This window comes from Protopterus annectens, chromosome 14.part0 (genome assembly GCF_019279795.1).
Source record: "Protopterus annectens isolate FY-2018-M chromosome 14.part0, PAN1.0, whole genome shotgun sequence".
In the NCBI taxonomy this organism is placed as follows: domain Eukaryota; kingdom Metazoa; phylum Chordata; order Ceratodontiformes; family Protopteridae; genus Protopterus; species Protopterus annectens.
Window position 1 is genome coordinate 1,097,580,403 of NC_056748.1, and position 17,469 is coordinate 1,097,597,871.

At 42.1% G+C, this 17,469-nt stretch overlaps 1 protein-coding gene across 4 annotated transcripts in view; it reads left to right on the top strand.

Annotated features, from left to right (window-relative positions):
* The window catches only part of ZMIZ1 (zinc finger MIZ-type containing 1), a 2,170,450-nt gene that overhangs the window by 248,004 nt on the left and 1,904,977 nt on the right, over positions 1-17,469 (top strand). The gene's annotated exons all lie outside the window — the stretch shown is intronic.

The following is a 17,469-nucleotide window of genomic DNA, read 5'->3' on the forward strand; positions in this document are numbered from 1 at the left end:
TGTGATGAGAGACACCACCTTTGTGGATTCTCCAGTGAATCTTGACATTTCTGACTTGGTTAGGACATATCACCCTTTTTATGACTCTTCTGGATAGTTACACAGAGATTGAAACATTTGCAACCTGTTTTATGAAATGTGAACTTTGGAGTTAGAGTTTTAAAAATGAGTCTGTATGGCTTATCACGTGCTGTACTGTGTTTATTGTTGTCACAGTTACCACTTAAGCAGCTGTTCAAGGTTCCACCAGGCTGTCCTGTTGTATTCTTTATGCTTTTGCTGTTAATTTACCATGTACATGTTGATATGTTTCTTTTCACTGTTGCATAATCATGTCCTTCAATTGTAACATGACTAGATGGTTTCTGTCATGTAGCATAGAGAAAAGTGCTTTGAGCTGCTAACAAGCTTTATAGTGTAGTCAACGATTTTATTACTTCAGTCTCATTCATGGTCTTATGCTCAGTTTTTCCATTTCAGAGTTGCGGGTGAGCAGGATCCTATCCTGCCACTCATTAGGTACAAGGCAGAGAAAGTCATTCTGATTAGGTTGCCAGACAGTTAAGATTATGCCCAGTTCTGTCTTTGAGATGTGGGATGAAATTGGAGCACCTGCAAAAAGCCCATATGAATACGGGAGGGTATGCAAACTGCACAGAATCAGGCAATGAAGTAATGACAAACACTGTGCCACTCTTTCAGTGTCTGTTTTTTTCCTAATGTACAAATCTGAACAAGTCATATTACGAGACAGTAGTCCTGTATTCCTCCTTAAGGGACGCTCTTCTTTGTTTACCTGGTTGGTGAAAGAGCAAATGAACAATAGTAAACACAACTGTGTAAAGTGTTTGAATGTAAGGTAAAATAAAGAACTTACAACTTTGTTATTGTCTGACAGTGAAGAAGATAAAGAGGAGAGCTGTTTCACATCACACACTAACTACCACAGTGTGCCTTGCCATGTGTTTCTTAACCAAGAGAATTTTGCAGACAGAGTGATAAAGGGATGAGAGCAGGGGTGCGGCTAATTGCACCCTAAAATGGCAGTTTTCATATTACATTGTTGACATTTACAACTTTTTCCATTTCTCAGAATGTGCTGTTAAATAAATAGTCCAGCTTTGTTGACTTTTGCATCAGTAGGCCTGTTTTTTGTGTGGCAGTCCTTTACTTCTTCACTTCCCAATAGGTTAAATTCCTCTTAACATTCTTCTGAATTTACTTCCTTTATAACACCCATGTGGCTTCCTGTGCACACAAACATTACACTGTGTTTTAGAATTTGTTTCTTTATTCTGATCCTTTTTTGTGATGTTTTAAAACCTTATGATTTGTGTTCTTATTGTAATTTCTTAAAAGGATCTAAAAGACTGTGCATTTGATTTAGATTTGTTTATTTATGCAGTTTAACTGTGGTGCAGCACTGATTCCATTGGACCGGTGTTTTTGTCTTAAATAACTTTAAAGATCTGTATATTGATGTTTCTGTCTGGCTTAATGTTTTTATGATGAATCTAGTCATAAGAGATATTAAGTGATCGAATGTTTAGTTAATCGAATAACTAAACGTTGATCGCTAAATGTTGAAGACCCAAAACCGCAAATGACAGTTTCCACAAAGGGAAACAATGCAGTTGTCCTACAAAAAAAAAAAAATCAATAAACACAAATAAAGTGGGGTGCTTCACCCCCCCCCTAACTATACCAACTCCGAGATCGCTCCACATTGAAGAAAGGGCAAAAGCCGCGTAACGGCCAAACAACTTGTTTCCCTGAGTGGTAACTGCCGTTTGCGTTTTTGGGTCTTCGACATTTAGTGATCATTTAGTTATTCAACTAACTAAATGTTGGATCATGTAATATAGACCCATCATAACTAGATGTTTGGTTTGTAATCTATGGAGCCCATTCTGTTTTCACTCGTGTATCTCAATCTTTTGGTGCAAGAAGTCTGGAAAAGCCTAAACTTTGCAAGAAACAGTCCAAAATTGTGAGACAAAAATCTGGGAATGTCTGGACAGTTGAGAGATATGTTTTCACTTATTTATGTAGCCTTTTATATGCTCTGCCCAGAGACTGATTTAGACTAAACAGATTTGCTAAAAAGTCTGTTACTTATTGTAAGTGTTAGTTGTGTTTCTGTTTTATAGTGTCATTGAAGTTATTTTTAAGGTTTAAATGGAATTTTGTACTTTGGGTCACACAGTAGATCATCTTCCCAGCAGTGGATGCCAATTTTGTCATTGAAACCTTCCCTTGCCTGTCTTCCAACCTGCAATTATGTTTATCTTGGAAATATTTTCTTTGTTTTCTTCATGGCCATTACCTCATCCAGGAAGATTTACAAACTAGGATGTGCAGGTAACCATATACAGTTTTCCACAAAGGACATTCTATCCTTTAAAGACTAACCTTTTTCATGCCATAAATGGAGTTTAAGCTCTGTTTAAACATTGCCATCTGTCACCATTTTATTTTAAACTTGAGAGTAAAGATGAGAGGATTCTGCATGGTTGTTAGTGTAAGATAAGTAACTAAGATTTTACACTAACAGGAGTAGAGACCTCAAAAAACAAGAGTTTAGTTATTCACGCGTTTCATCACAGGGAAGCAAGCTAGTAAGGTATTGAAATACATTTTGTTAAAAAGGGTTTACCAGATTTATTACCTACTGCAGTAGTAAGAGTGGCAAGAACCAGGACAGGTCAAGTCACACTGCACAAGGGCAGCTGCCACTGCAGTAACCTCCTTCAGACATGGTTCCTGGACATCTGTCTGTACTTGCTTTCATGAATTACAGGCCAGGTGCCCAGTCAAGCTCTAGGACTGGTATTGCTTCATCAGATGTTCATCGTGTTTCACTGTTGCTGTCATTACTCTTGGGTTATCCTGCTGGCAGGCTACCCGGAGTCGGCCTGAATTCCAAAGTCCTGGTCCGGCGTCAGTTGCTGTCGCCTCTTCCCTGATGTCAATGCGCCAGGGGTATAAAAGATGCAGCCGACGCCATTTTCTTCAGTCTTTTTTGCCGTGCGGTGACCGAAGCAAAAGCAGTTTGCAAGTGCGGGTCGGCCGACTCCTGAGATTTTCAAATCTGAATTTCAGAACTGAAGTCTTCATTAAAGCTAAGTACCCCATTGGGGAAACTTTTTTTCTTGCTCCACACCGATGTCAGAAAAAGTTAACAATTGTATTTCTTGTGGGAAGCAAATACCTCATAAGGATTTTCATTCTTACTGTATTCCTTGCCTAGGCCTTGACCACGATGTTGCTAGCTGTTGGTTTTGTGCTAGATTTAACCAACGCACTATTAAGTGTCGGTTTGATTTTGCATTTCATTACTTTGGCCGAAGATTTAACTATATAATGCCATCGGAACAGCCGACTACCGGAGTTTACAAAAAACGTAAGGACAAGGAAAAGGATAGGCATCCGAGGTCCAAAACCGACGACAAGGCCTCCGTTAGGCCAGTCACCGGTTCGCTGGTTCTCAGTGAGGCGCTTTCGCAGCCCCTGGCGCCCACTACCTCAGAGCCACAGGCCGCTTCCGACTCCCACGTGGAGCCGACTGGGGCTCTGGATACTCAAGGTATTGGACACTTGGAAATCATTCCCTTAGATGGGTTCGGAGCCGCTAAGCAGGCATCTGCTTCTGAGGGTGTCTTCAGACCTACACAGTTATAATGTTAAACCATCTTCAGCTTCAAAGACAAAGACTAAAGCAGCTCTAAAGACAAAGAAACAAGTACAGCATTCTCCTACTCAAACTTCCATGCCTAAAAAACAGATGCTTAAAATGGCCGAAGACCTAATTACTTTGATCAGGGGTTCCCATCCCCCTCCTGACAAGAGGCCTAGGCAAGAGACAGAATATGATTCTTCTGATCAGGTTTCAATTTCCTCTGTTTCCTCTTCTGAACAGGGATATTCTTTTCCTCCCTATGAGGATTCTGATGCTGAAGAATCCATTCCTTCAGCCTCTCCTCCTGAGGATTATTCTTTTTGGGAAACCCTGCATACCATGAGGGAGCATTTCCACTGGGAGAGCCAAGATTACTCCGAATCTAAGAAAAGGCACAGAGACTTTCTGCTAGTACCTCAGCACAGACCTCTTGCTATTCCACCTGTTCTAGACATTGTAGATGATGTATTTTCAGAGTCCGGCCTGTCCCCGGACTCTTTACCCCCTGCACCTGCTAAGCCAGACAGTTACTACAGGGTCCCAGACTCTCATAAATTCCTATATAAAAACCCCACTGCTGACCCAGAAACTATATCTCAGGATCCCAAAGGGGTCAAAGCTGCCACTGCAAAAAAAAAACATGTCCCCTCTGATAGGGATTCTAGGGCTCTAGACATATGGGGGAAAAAGTTTACACTTCTGCTACCTTGGCTGTAAGGGCTTTAAATTGTCAGTTTCATATGCTTAAATATCAGCAATACTTAATGTCACTGCTTAAACAGAAAATGCTGACAAATTCTGAATGTTCAGAGAACAAGGAAATGCAGGGTTTATTGCATGCAGCTGAACAAGTGGGAAAGCATACTTTGCAATGTGGTTATGAATCACTGGAGGCCCCTTGCAGGGCCACTGTTACAGGTTTTGTTATTAGAAGGCATGCTTGGTTAAAGGAACAGAATCTGCCTGATCATGTTAAAGCAAAATTATTGGATGCTCCATTACAGCATGATACTTTGTTTGGTGCTAAAGCAGAAGAGGTGTTGAAGAAAATGGAGGATAAAGCGAAATCCATGCAAACAGTTAAGGATTTCTTACAGGTACAGCCACCCAGATTTAGCAGGAACTGGCCTTCAAAAAATTGGTCCTTTCCAGTGTCAGGCCACAAAGAGGCAGATAGACATCCCAGAGGCAGATCTCAGCCCCAAGGCTCATACAGGCCTAAACAATGAGGTGCTCCTACCTCCAAAAGCGGAGAAGACAAATCACAACCTTACAGGAAACAGTCCCAATGACTTTCCTCTGCCAGATCCAAGCACTTTTCTTTTGGCAGCCCCCTTAGGGGGAAAACTAGCACTTTTCTCACCAAATTGGCGAATGATTACCCAAGACAAATGGGTCTTGAACATAGTGTCCCAGGGCTACATGTTCCATTTTCACACCTTACCAAGGGCAAAAGGTATGCCAGACCTGCCACACAATCAATGGGCAGAGGCACAAAAGCAAATTACAGCCCTCATGGACATGAGGACCATTCAACAAGTACCACAGCAAGAGCAGGTGCAAGGATTTTACTCAAGACTTTTCTTGGTGCCCAGAAAGGACAAAACCTGGAGACCAATACTGGATCTGTCTATACTGAACACGTTTCTGGAGGTTCCAAAATTCAAGATGTTGACTCTATAGCAGCTACTGCCCATACTGGGCAAGAAGGCTTGGCTCGTAACTTTGGACCTAAAAGAGGCATACCTGCATGTCCCAATCAGACAATCTTGCAGAAGATACCTCAGATTCATAGCTGGCTCAATGCACTACCAATTCTCTGCACTGCCCTTTGGCTTGTCTACTGCGCCCAGGGTCTTCTTCACAAAATGCCTGGCACCAGTAATTCCATTTTGCAGACAAAGAGGAATTCAAATATATCCCTACTTGGACGATTGCGTTATTCAAGCAGAGAACAAAGACATTCTTCTAAAGCATCTGGCGTTTGTAAAAAGATTACTAATTTGCCTAGGGTACACAGTAAACGAAAAGAAATCAAAACTAGTACCCTCTCAAGAGATAATATTCCTGGGTGCAAGCTTAAATACAACTGCCCAGATGGCTTATCTCACGCCAGGCAAACAAAGGCAACTGACTTCTTACTTCAAAAAGTTGGCAGCAAAGACCCAGTTATCTGCAAGGAAAATCCTGCAGGCCTTCATGGCATCCTGCATTCTACTAATTCCATATGCCAGACTGCATATGAAGAAACTACAATGGTATCTAAAAAGTGTTTGGACTCAGCATTGCCACAGCCTGGAGACAGTAATTACCCTCATTCCCTGCCTGCAACAGGAGTTTCGATGGTGGGCACAGGCCTGTTACCACAACAGGGGTCTGCCATTTACTTTACCCACAGCCAGACTGACACTGACAACGGATGCATCAGATTATGCCTGGGGGGCTCATATGGCAGGAAAATGTATTCAGGGCACATGTTCTGCAAGCCAGATGCATCTTATATCAATCAAAAAGAGATGTTAGCTGTTCAGAATGCCCTGACAGCTTTCAAGGATCTACTTCATCCAGGACAGCTACTGATAAAGACGGACAATACTACGGTCATGTGGTATATAAACAAGCAGGGAGGCACACATTCCTACCCCCTCTGCAGACAAGCCATGACCTTGTGGGACACAGCATTGACTTACAAGTTCACCTGCAAGCACAGTTCCTGCCAGGAAAAACATATACTCTGGCAGACGAACTAAGCAGAAACCTCATGGATTCCCACGAGTGAAAACTGGGTCCACAAGTCTTTAGCATGATAACAAGGAAATGGGGATGCCCAGACATCTATTTGCCTCCCCTCACAACTGCCAATTACAGCGATTTTGCACAAAGATTTATCACAAACCAGCATGGAGATTGGACGCCCTATCCTTCAGCTGGAAAAACCTAACCGTATATGCCTTTCCTGCACTGCCTCTCCTCCCCAAGATACTCCTAAAGGTCAGACAAGAGAAGCCAAAAATGATGCTGATTGCACCAGACTGGCCACGCCAGCAATGGTACCCAATCCTAAAGAGCTTGTCTCAAGGTCCAGCTTGGATAGCCTCAAACTTCTCACTTACTGACCCAACAAAACAATCAGATCCTGCAGCGCCAACTCAGGACCTTAAATCTGGCAGCATGGCAGATAATGTAGCCATTCAGAACCCTGTGGATGTCCTCTTGGAGGCCAGGAGGCCCAGTACCAGAAAATCTTATGCAGAAAAATGGAAGAGATTCTGTGCTTGGAACCAGGAACAAGGCATTGACACATATGTACCAAATATTCCTCAGATTTTACAATACCTGACTGAGATGCTGGACAAAGGCCTTTCCTTTTTATTAATTAAGATTCATGCCTGTGCCATTTCAGCCCATTACAGTACGGAACCACCTATCTTTTCTCATCCTTTAATAAGGCAGTACCTCAGAGGGGCCAAAAACATCAGGCCTCCAAGGAGAGCACCAATTCCGGCATGGGACCTCAATTATGTCTGTGAAAAACTCACCAGCTTCAACAGCTGATATAAAATTCTTATCCTGGAAAACAGCTCTGCTCCTAGCAATAACCTCTGCAAGACGAGTCTCTGAGTTACAAGCACTCATGGCTGTGGAACCTTTTATCATTTTTCATCCAGACAAGGTTTCTCTGAGGACAAACTCAACATTTATGCCTAAGGTGGTGTCCAGTGTGGCCCTCAACCAAACCATTCACTTGCCCACCTTTTATCCAAACCCACAGAACAAGGGCGAGAAAATTCTGCATTCTTTGGACATACACAGACAGCCACGCTTCTACTTGGACAGAACTAAAGCTTTCAGAAGGACTGAGCAACTTTTAGTGTCATATGCTGCAGGATCACAAGGAAAGGCCATCTCAAAACAGACTATTTCTAAATGGATAGGTCATTGCATCCGTTTCTGCTATTTTCAGCATGGCAAATCAATGCCTAAGGGCATTAGGCCTCATTCTACCAGAGCAGCAGCCACTTCAGCAGCCTTCCTCAAGAGGAGTACCAACCAAAGACATCTTAGAGGCTGCAACTTGGAGTTCAGTGCACACTTTTACAAAGCACTACCACTTACCTCTTTACTCTAAATCCAGAGCAGGCTTTTCCACTGCAGTTCTGCAGGGCCTCATAGCCTCTCCTAATCCTGTTTAGCTCAGCCGCCCATCCTCGGCTTTGGGATTCAACCCAAGAGTAATGACTGCAACAGTGAAACACGATGAACATAGTACAGTTGTGTACCTACCAAAAATGTAGATGTTCGAGTGTATTCACTGTTGCAGTCCAGGTTACCCTCCCACCGTCCCACTTTCTTTTGCTGGGGTTTATCTGTACTTATCTATTCTATACAGCCTATGTGGTATATTTGCTTGTAGATGAAGGAAATGTTACTTTAGTGCATGTATGTTTATTGGCATAATATATTTAGCCTACCCTTTTGGGGGCACCTGACATCTGGGGCAAGAAAAACTGAAGAAAATGGCATTGGCTGCATCTTTTATACCCCTGGCGCACTGATGTCAGGGAATAGGCAACAGCAACCGATGCCGGACCAGGACTTTGGAATTCAGGCCGACTGCGGGTAGCATGCCAGCAGGATAACCCAAGAATAATGACTGCAACAGTGAATACACTCGAACATCTACATTTATGGTAGGTACACAACTGTACTTTCTGCAGGGCACTCTATAGGCTAGGATTCATAATTTTGGTCATAGGTTGGTACTAAGGTATCGGCCCTAGGGCCTGTTCAAGCCTAGCCATAACAATTCCCTGATCTGTGGTTTGTATATGTAGTCTCCCTTTCATGTTGTGAATACATTGCAGTGATGGTCAAGAAGAACTTGGCACAGATTTGTGAGGCTACCCCTCCCCATAACTGTAGAAGTCTGACTAGCAGGGTCATTGCTGCAGTAAGAGTTCATCAATGTTTGACTTAATAGAGCAAGAACCAGGATTAGCAACAGTTCATTACATTCATGTGGGGTCTCTTCCTGACATTGGTGTTCCCCCACCTTTACCCTGCAACATCTGTCATGGCTTATATGGTCCGGGCTTCTTTGTCCTTGACATCAACGGCGCTTTGTGACCCACAGCAGGTATTAGACTCAAAATTGCCACGGTTGATATTGGTGTAGAAGGTGCTGACACACCCATTTTCTGCATCCATAGAGCTCTTTCAGCACAGATGATGCAGCAGATGAGTCCAAGTTCGTGGATATGCTTAGGATGAGTCATGCCAAAGGTATCCCCTAGGAGTGTCTTGCATCCCTATATGACACAAGAAGTCCAGAAGAGGCCTTCTTCTTTCCACCTCCTCAGAGTTGTCCAGTAAAAGACTGTATTCATTACCCTGATGAATTATAGGTTCATAGGCGTTTACTGGGCTAACAACCACAAAGGCCTTTTTTAAGCCTAGCCATGCATCTCAAATCTCTGACGAGTTCTGATACCTTTGATAAGTGTAAGCGTGGGCCTGGGAGATGATCCATGTACAGGTTACCTGCTTGCATCAAAGACATAGGTGCCAAACCAGGGATGAATTTCCTGTTTCACATCCAGTTGTCCAAGTTACACTAATTGGATTAGGGAGGAACTCTGCTTCACATGGATGGGGAGCCTGTTCCATAGACGGGGTAGTCTCTGGGATACATACCCATCTCTCCAGTAGGTCCTATTTATATCACAGGCAAGGTTTAAGTCTTTAGAATGGGTAATTCTGGTACTGGTTGTTTTGTGGCTATGCAGAAGGCCCATCAGAGTGGCGTCTGACAATGCCCTGTATGCCAGGCATAGAACTCCCCTCAAAAGCCTATAGGAGACAGAATACAGGGATGGGGACCTTGAGATGGTCCACATAGGACATATTACTTATGCCCTATATTCTTTTAGTGAGGAACTTCTATGGACATTCCAGTTGTTGGCTGTGCTTTGTTAGGTACATACCAAAGGGGGCATTGTGCTAGATGATAGGTCTGATGAATGCCAAATACAGTGGAACAATGACTTCCTTGAACTTAGATGCCATATCTTTGTTTATAAGTTGCGCAACATCGAATAATTTCCTCACCATTGTAGACACATGATGATCAAAGGCTAGATTACTATCTGTGTGTGTCCGTAAGTCCCTGACTACTGGGTCAGCTTTAAGGGGTGTGTTGTCAATATGATAGTTATCAGGGATGGGTGACTTCCCAAAGGATACTATTATGCATTTCTTAGCATTTAGTTTTAGTCCACGACTCTGACACCAGTTGTTTTTCTGTATCAGCCCCTCCTGGAGAACATTTGTGTCCGTGTGAGATTCAATGACAGCTCCTAATTTGCAATCACTGGCTGTCAAAGTCCTGTGTGATGATGATGATGATGATGATGATGATGATGATGATGATATGGCTTCCTCGAGTCACCTTCACTATGATTCTAGGCAACTGCTCCAGTTTGGAAAGAAAACGGAGAGTGTCTACAGACCCAGTCCTCACACTTCAGGTAACACTGCAACAGGCATGAAGACTCCTTTCCCAGTCATGATGGATAATTTTACCCCTGGTAGACATCCTTAAAAGTGCCAACAAGGTAGTCTGGGACAGCCTGGATACAGAAGCCTCAGTATCGAAGACGTCCAACTGCATCTTTTGCTCTATTATGAAATGGTCAGTACCTCTAATATTTTTTTCCAGCAGCAAGCTTTTACACGCCAATGTTTTGCTGTCCATGTATTGAACAAGTAGGCTAAGTTGAATGACAGGTTTGGGAAGCATCTGTTCATGCCCTCCACCCTCTGTCTCTCTCTCCTTGTGGATGTTGAACTACTTCACTCTGATGGTGTACGTCCAACAGAAGGTCACCTAGGAGCCGCACCTTTAGAGGAAAAGACAAGTGGCTTGTCTGAGTTCTGTCTCATTGAGCTCTGGCGTCAGTCTGAGTTCTGTCTCATTGAGCTCTGGCTTCATCTTTATTGCCATCTTCTGTTAATACTGCACTCTCAGTGGCTGTTGCATGTGTTACATTCCTGAGTGTTCATTGGAGAAAAAACTTTGACCTTTGCCATCTTCTGTAAGTCTCTGAATGGTGCAGATGAGAAATCGAGTAAGGTTGGGCAACGTTGTGCTATAGTGCTTATCTGCTTTTGTTCACTTGCAGCACTTTGTTTTATAGAATGGCTGGCTTCTGTCTGGTACATTTTGCATGGAACATGTTTGCCTTCCCTCCGTCTGTATGAATTTTTACTGATTTTTTTTTCAGTGCTTCTACTTCCAAAAGGCATGCCAGTTGGCGACTAGATAGGTGACTTGATGATCCTGTAGGTTTGTATGAGTTCATGTCTGGTCTTGCCATGGACTAATATACCATCTATCTTGTGCCGTTGTTTACCAGATTAGACTTTGGCTTCCTCCCTCTACGTTGTGCCATTGTTTATCCTAGGTTCATAGATGGGTACTAGGCTATCGGCCCTAGGGCCTATACAGGCCTAGCCAAAAAGGCACCCTGGCTTTCGCCACCCAAGAAGATTATTGTCCTGTGCCCCATTATTTTCCTCAGCCAGATTAGACTCTGGCTTCCTTGTGACTTGACTAGAGTAAAGTGGGTATCAAAAATGAATGAATGCTTCTATGTTATTGACACCTGCATGTTGACTGCAAAAGTTAAGCACAATTGGCAAGACATTTATTTAATTGCTTTCATACCACTATATTTGTAAGCAATATCTTTAATTTGTCTGATTAAAAATGCAGATCACTGAGGTGTGTGTATTTTTATAAAACCCCAGTTGACAGATTTGAAAAGGCTTTGCGTTTCTGCTTGAGGAGGTGTCTGGGATTGGGACTAACCCTTTATGCTGATGGATTTTCCCTGTGAGGCTGTAATTTCATTCCACGTCAAAAAATATGTGAGTAAGTCAATTTGTGATACTCAGAATTGCTCCTATATGTGTGCCCTGCAGAGGACCAGTGGGTCATCCAAGACTGGCTCCTCGTATAATTTGCCTATTGGTTACCATCACAGGCACTTCTCCATGCAGCCATGAGTTGGAAAAGTGAAACTGGAAATTAATGGATGAGTAACCATTTGAAGGTATGATTGTTTATTATAATTACTATACTGCTTTTAGAAAATGTTAAACGTCTATAAAAGACATATCACTGGGCGACTGGATTGATGGACTTGATTTATTAATTAGCTGGGATAGAACACTGATTCCATTAGATCGTTTTCAGGTGTAGTCTGTAGATATAGGAATTTCTAAAACAATCCAAAAGATAAGCCGTATTCATGGTTTAATAACACTGTTGTCAGACAGAATATGTAGTTTAATATAAGTAATAAAGCAGAGTAACATTTAGCTAACAGAGTAAGGAATTCTACCAGACGGATGATGAGCCATAGAGTACTAAAATGACACGTTTAGCATTTTGTGTTCTGAGTTACATGATTAATGCAAATGATTGGCAGACTGTATGTAACATTTTAGAGACTGTCCCCTTTCCTTGTACAGATGACACACATTTGCAGTGTTTTCCCTCAGGCAAAGACAATATTATACAATGATAACCCAATTTTTATGTTGACTATGCATTATATTGTCTGTGACTTGTGTGTAGGCATTTTTAAATTGCTAGTTTAATTGATTCTGAGTGGTGTAACAAGTCAGTCCTGTTTTTCTAGCTAGCCAGGTTGGCTTGAATTCAGCATGTAAAAGACTGGGCTGGCTGCAGAGAATCATCAGCTGATTTATTTTTCAGTGAGTCTAGGCAGGGCCCTTAGCAGTGTGCCCTGCTGATAGAAATCTGATAATGCCTGGTGAGACAGTCTGCTTTGACAGTGAGACAAGGGGAGAACTACTTTTTTCTTCTTCTTCTTTGCATGAAATAAATTCATACATAATCACCAATATGTGCATACCTTGGAAAGTTTTGATTTTTTTTTTTTTAATCTTTTTATATCCCTTCCGTCTCACTTTTACTTGACCATGCTGTATGGAATTCCCAGAAACTTTCTTTCCATTCTTCTAGAGGTTTTTGTCTTCCAACAGAATGTGTCTGGTATGCTATATGATGTCCTTTTTTATTCATCCCGTAGGAAACTCTACTTCATCAGCTTCAGTTGTACAGTTTCCTGTGAACTATTTTATATCTGATGACACCATTTTACATTGTGTTTCATTAAGTAAGGTACAGTCTGGAGAAGATGACAGTGCTAACAGTAAGTGAGATGGATATGCCAGTGGGGAGGGGTAGTAAAAAGGGTGGTTGGAGAAAATCCATTCTCCACTCCCCCTTCCCATCTCTTGCTGTGCCAAAAAGAGGGAAGCAAATGTGGGTAAAAAAATGTTTTTGCAGAGCTGAGCAGCAGTGTACCTGATGTGTACACGTCTCATGTCCCCTGCAACCATAAGTAGCAGAGCTGAGCAGCAGTGTACCTGATGTGTGTACATCTCTTATATTCCCTGCAACCTATAGCAAAGTAGCAGAGCTGAGCAGCAGTGTACCTGATGTGTACACGTCTCATGTCCCCTGCAACCTTCAGCTAAGTAGCAGAGCTGAGCAGCAGTGTACCTGATGTGTACACCTCTCATGTCCCCAGCAACCTTCAGCCAAGTAGCAGAGCTGAGCAGCAGTGTACCTGATGTGTACACCTCTCATTTCCCCTGCAACCTTCAGCTAAGTAGCACAGCTGAGCAGCAGTGTACCTGATGTGTACACCTCTCATGCCCCCTGCAACCTTTAGCCAAGTAGCAGAGCTGAGAAGCAGTGCACCTCTCGTGTCCTCTGCAACCTTCAGCTAAGTAGCAGAGCTGAGCAGCAGTGTACCTGATGTGTACACCTCTCATGTCCCCTGCAACCTTCAGCTAAGTAGCAGAGCTGAGCAGCAGTGTACTTGATGTGTACACCTCTCATGTCTCCTGCAACCTTTAGCTAATTAGCAGAGCTGAGCAGCAGGGTACCTGATGTATATACCTCTCATGTCCCCTGCAACATTCAGCTAAGTAGCAGAGCTGCAGGAATCTCACTGTCCCTCCTCAGAGCAGGAGGAGTAAAGCTACTGAGGTACTTAATTTCTCTCCTTTGTCCAGCTTCGTAAGAGTTAGGGTAGTTTGGAAAACCTGGATGTCTGGAAGCAAACTGACATTCTGTCATGATCTCTATTGGACGAGAGCCCAGGAAATCCAGCAATTTGTAGAGATTCTGTTTACCCATACATCTGTCAGCCCTGTAACCCACTTTACATACACTTTTTTGGAGACCATTTGTCTAGAGCAGTCCATGTAACAGCCAGTGTGCATGTGTGTGTCTCTCTTCTTTCCTATGCTTTTGGGGGCCATAAGTGCAACTCTGTCCGCTGATGGCCAAGAGAGCAGGTGTCTCAAAACAGAAAGATGTCTAGCGGCTGTGGCCAGGAGGGTGGATTTCCTCTTCAGATAATGTGCTGGTGCCCTGAGTGTTGGCATTGTACGTTCTTCCCTGAATGAATTACAGGGAACTTTACACTTAATAAAACCAGTTGGCCATTCCCCAGTAACTCTAGAGACTTAATGCATTGTTAATGTTGGTAATAGAGTGACTCTGACATCACTAGATACTCATAAAACACGCAGCTGTCAGAGGGTTTGGTGCAAGTTAAAGGCAAGCAGAGAATGAGATTTTTTTTAACTTTGGTAGCGTATGCATGGTGTCAGCCATGTGATTCACTTTTTCATTAAATTCTTTGTCTCTCCATCTCTTGCTGTGTTTTGTTCTTAATACATATATTCATTATTCCCATTTTATTTTATTTATTTATTTATTTATTTTAGGTAGGCTGTTAGTACTTATAAACTTTTTTATTTCTTATGAGTAGTAATGCAGTTGAAGGGAATTTCAGGAAATTTGTGCTGCTTGTTTATTTACCTTTTTTACTTCGCAAAAACAGAGTCCTGCAGTTAACAGCATTAGGTGTGTGTGTGTGTGTGTGTGTGTGTGTGTGTGTGTGTGTGTGTGTGTGTGACCTGCAGATTTTCAGAAAATCATTTCAATCTGATTTGCTACTGGATTTTGCAATGGTGATTTTTTTATCTTTTCTTAAAATGTACACACACACATACTTGTGAGCTGTTAAGTAACTTCAACCCAGGCTGTGGTTAAGAAGGATTCCTGGTTCCAGGACACTTAGCTGCTTATTGAGTAAATAAGTAATGTGCAGTATAGATGCCCAGGCTTGGCATGTCCAAGTTCTAAAAACTAAAATGTCTTGGGGACACATATTTTGATCAGGTAGCTCTAGCTGTCTTTAACATGCACAAGACAAATTACTTTGGTGTTTTGTTGGGCACATTTATCTTTGTTTCTGGTAGCCTTTTGTTCAGTCCCACCATGGTTGCATTGCTTATCTTTGCTTGCAGTCTAAATACAAGCTACTTGAAGTAACCCTTCATCTGATCAGCACCATTACATTAGAAGCAAGTTATATGTGCCTTCAGAGGTTAAACTCACAGTTAACATTACATTTTCAGCTTTTGTTCAGAATAGGAGGTAGAGAGCAGTCTTCTTGGCTGATAGAAAAAAATGTTGGTTACCTCTTTCTAGATGGCGATTCTGGGAGATAGAAGTATTTGGTAGCTAGGGAAATGCTTTCTCCACCTACGGCACCATTATTTGCCCTACCACTCTCGTATGGTGAAGTGGTTCAGCCTTGCTCACTTTTAGGAGAAAAATATCCCACCAGGCTCTTCCATTGTTGTCCAGGAATGGCTGCAAATGTGGATGTTTATGCAAAGAGCTTCCACATCACTCAGTGGAACATAGCTAGTTCTTTTACCACAATTATAATATAATGCAGTTCCCCTATTCCTAAGCTGTTTGAATAGTGTCTGATCGTGTTGCTTTCTTTTATGCTGTGTAGCAGGGGCTGGGAGCTATCACCTGTTTAACACTGCCACAAATAACAACGCCTCTGTATATGAGAGGCATGGGGAGTTTACGAGGGTACTATCACTTTTACAGAATACAACAGAATATGTAATTACTGTAAGCGAGCATTCATTTGTAGCGTACTTGTTAAGTAGTGTTCGCAAGATAAATTAATACAGTTTCATTATGTCACCACGTGTGTGTGTGTGTGTGTGTGTGTGTGTGTGTGTGTGTGTGTGTGTGTGTGTGTGTGTGTGTGTGGTGAAATGTTCATATCCAAAGTACCCGATAAAGAATCCATAACAATGGCCAGATAGAAATTTAACATGCAAGTCGTGACGGTTCATTTCGATTTGTTTTGGTCAGCAATTACAACTGATTGGTCAATGAATAAAGACTTCATTGAGAAGCCTTAGTCCTGGACAATTTACAGAATTGGGTTTGTTGCATTTGGCAAGTTTGCTGACTGGTGCTCTAACCAAGTTCTTATGGTGGAAACTGTAAGCTGTAATGTGACTTTATTTAGCCTGGCAGAGTCATGGCCGTTTGCCAGCCATGTTGTGTTGCTTGTGTGCGGAGGAGGTGTACTTGGTGAGCAAACTAATGAGCTGATGTAGACAGACATAGCATGCCTATAATTGTATGATTATAGTAGGGCTAGTGATGTCTAAGGGGCGTAAATCAATGCCTGGCTGCAGCTTTTGTACACATGTGCTGTTTAAACATAACTTGGCAGGCCTTCCCAAAGAATGCACAGCACTCTTCTTCTGTGGCAGTTGAAGCTGTCCTACCAGTTTATGAACAAGTAAATTAGAATAGTTAACCCCTTGTTTGTTGTGGCACTTTTCAGATGTAGCAAGAGGTCTGTAAATAAATGAAGCATTTCAGACCTGATAGTGTTACTTGCTTAAAGTAAAGAAAGTCTGAGAGTTTATCTTGTTTTCACTCTGTACAGGCAGTGTGCATAGCCAGTTTGTTAGATTTCTGTCAGATGCTTCTTGTTTGCTAGTAACACAAATAATATTTGCACATTTAAGTCTGTCTGCTTTCTTTAACATTTTCTTCTTTCTCAGATGTATTGCCCAGGCACTTTTTGTGTTACAGCCATATAAGAACTTTACAGCTCAGGAAGCTTATGGGTATCATATTTCCTGTGTAACTGGGAGCTGTCATTCCTTTGTTAAGTTTTTTTTTTTTTTTTTTTTAACACAGTGAGAGTGGTAGATGGGAATGAAAAGCCTGCCTTCTTCAGGCACAAGCTAGATGATTAGTAGTAAGAGAAACTGGGTCAGAAACTGATGCATCCAGAATGGGAAACTCACAAACGTTACAACAGAATTGTTCTAGACACAGGTAACCAAATTCTGGTTAGTAAAAACTATACCATTCTGATGCTATAATCTAAGATTATTTTATTTCTTTATTCAGTATTGAAATATGTTGCGTCTAGTGGTACGAGATAGGTTCAGGTAAAATATGGGTGAACCCCCACAGAAAGTCGAAATGTAAAAACGAACAATAAAACTTTAATGCAATGAACAATCAATTCCTCAGGTACCAACAAGCGTTTTCAGCTCAATGCCTTCTTCAGATCGTAAGGATACAGGTCCTGAGATAACTTATTTAAAGCACCTTGATCCAATCACATCAAAAACTCCACCCGAGGGGTAGATTTCACATAACATTAGTAAAATCCAATTAAAGTCAGTATCTCTAATCCACTTTCTTCCTCCTTCCAATCCAAAACACGAGCTCCGATGAGCCTCTGCTTTCCGCAAATCTAATTTCATTCTTCGTCCTTCCTGCTTTCAATCTCCTCAAATCAAACAGCAAGCTAAGCACTCCAACAGAGCTCAATACAGCA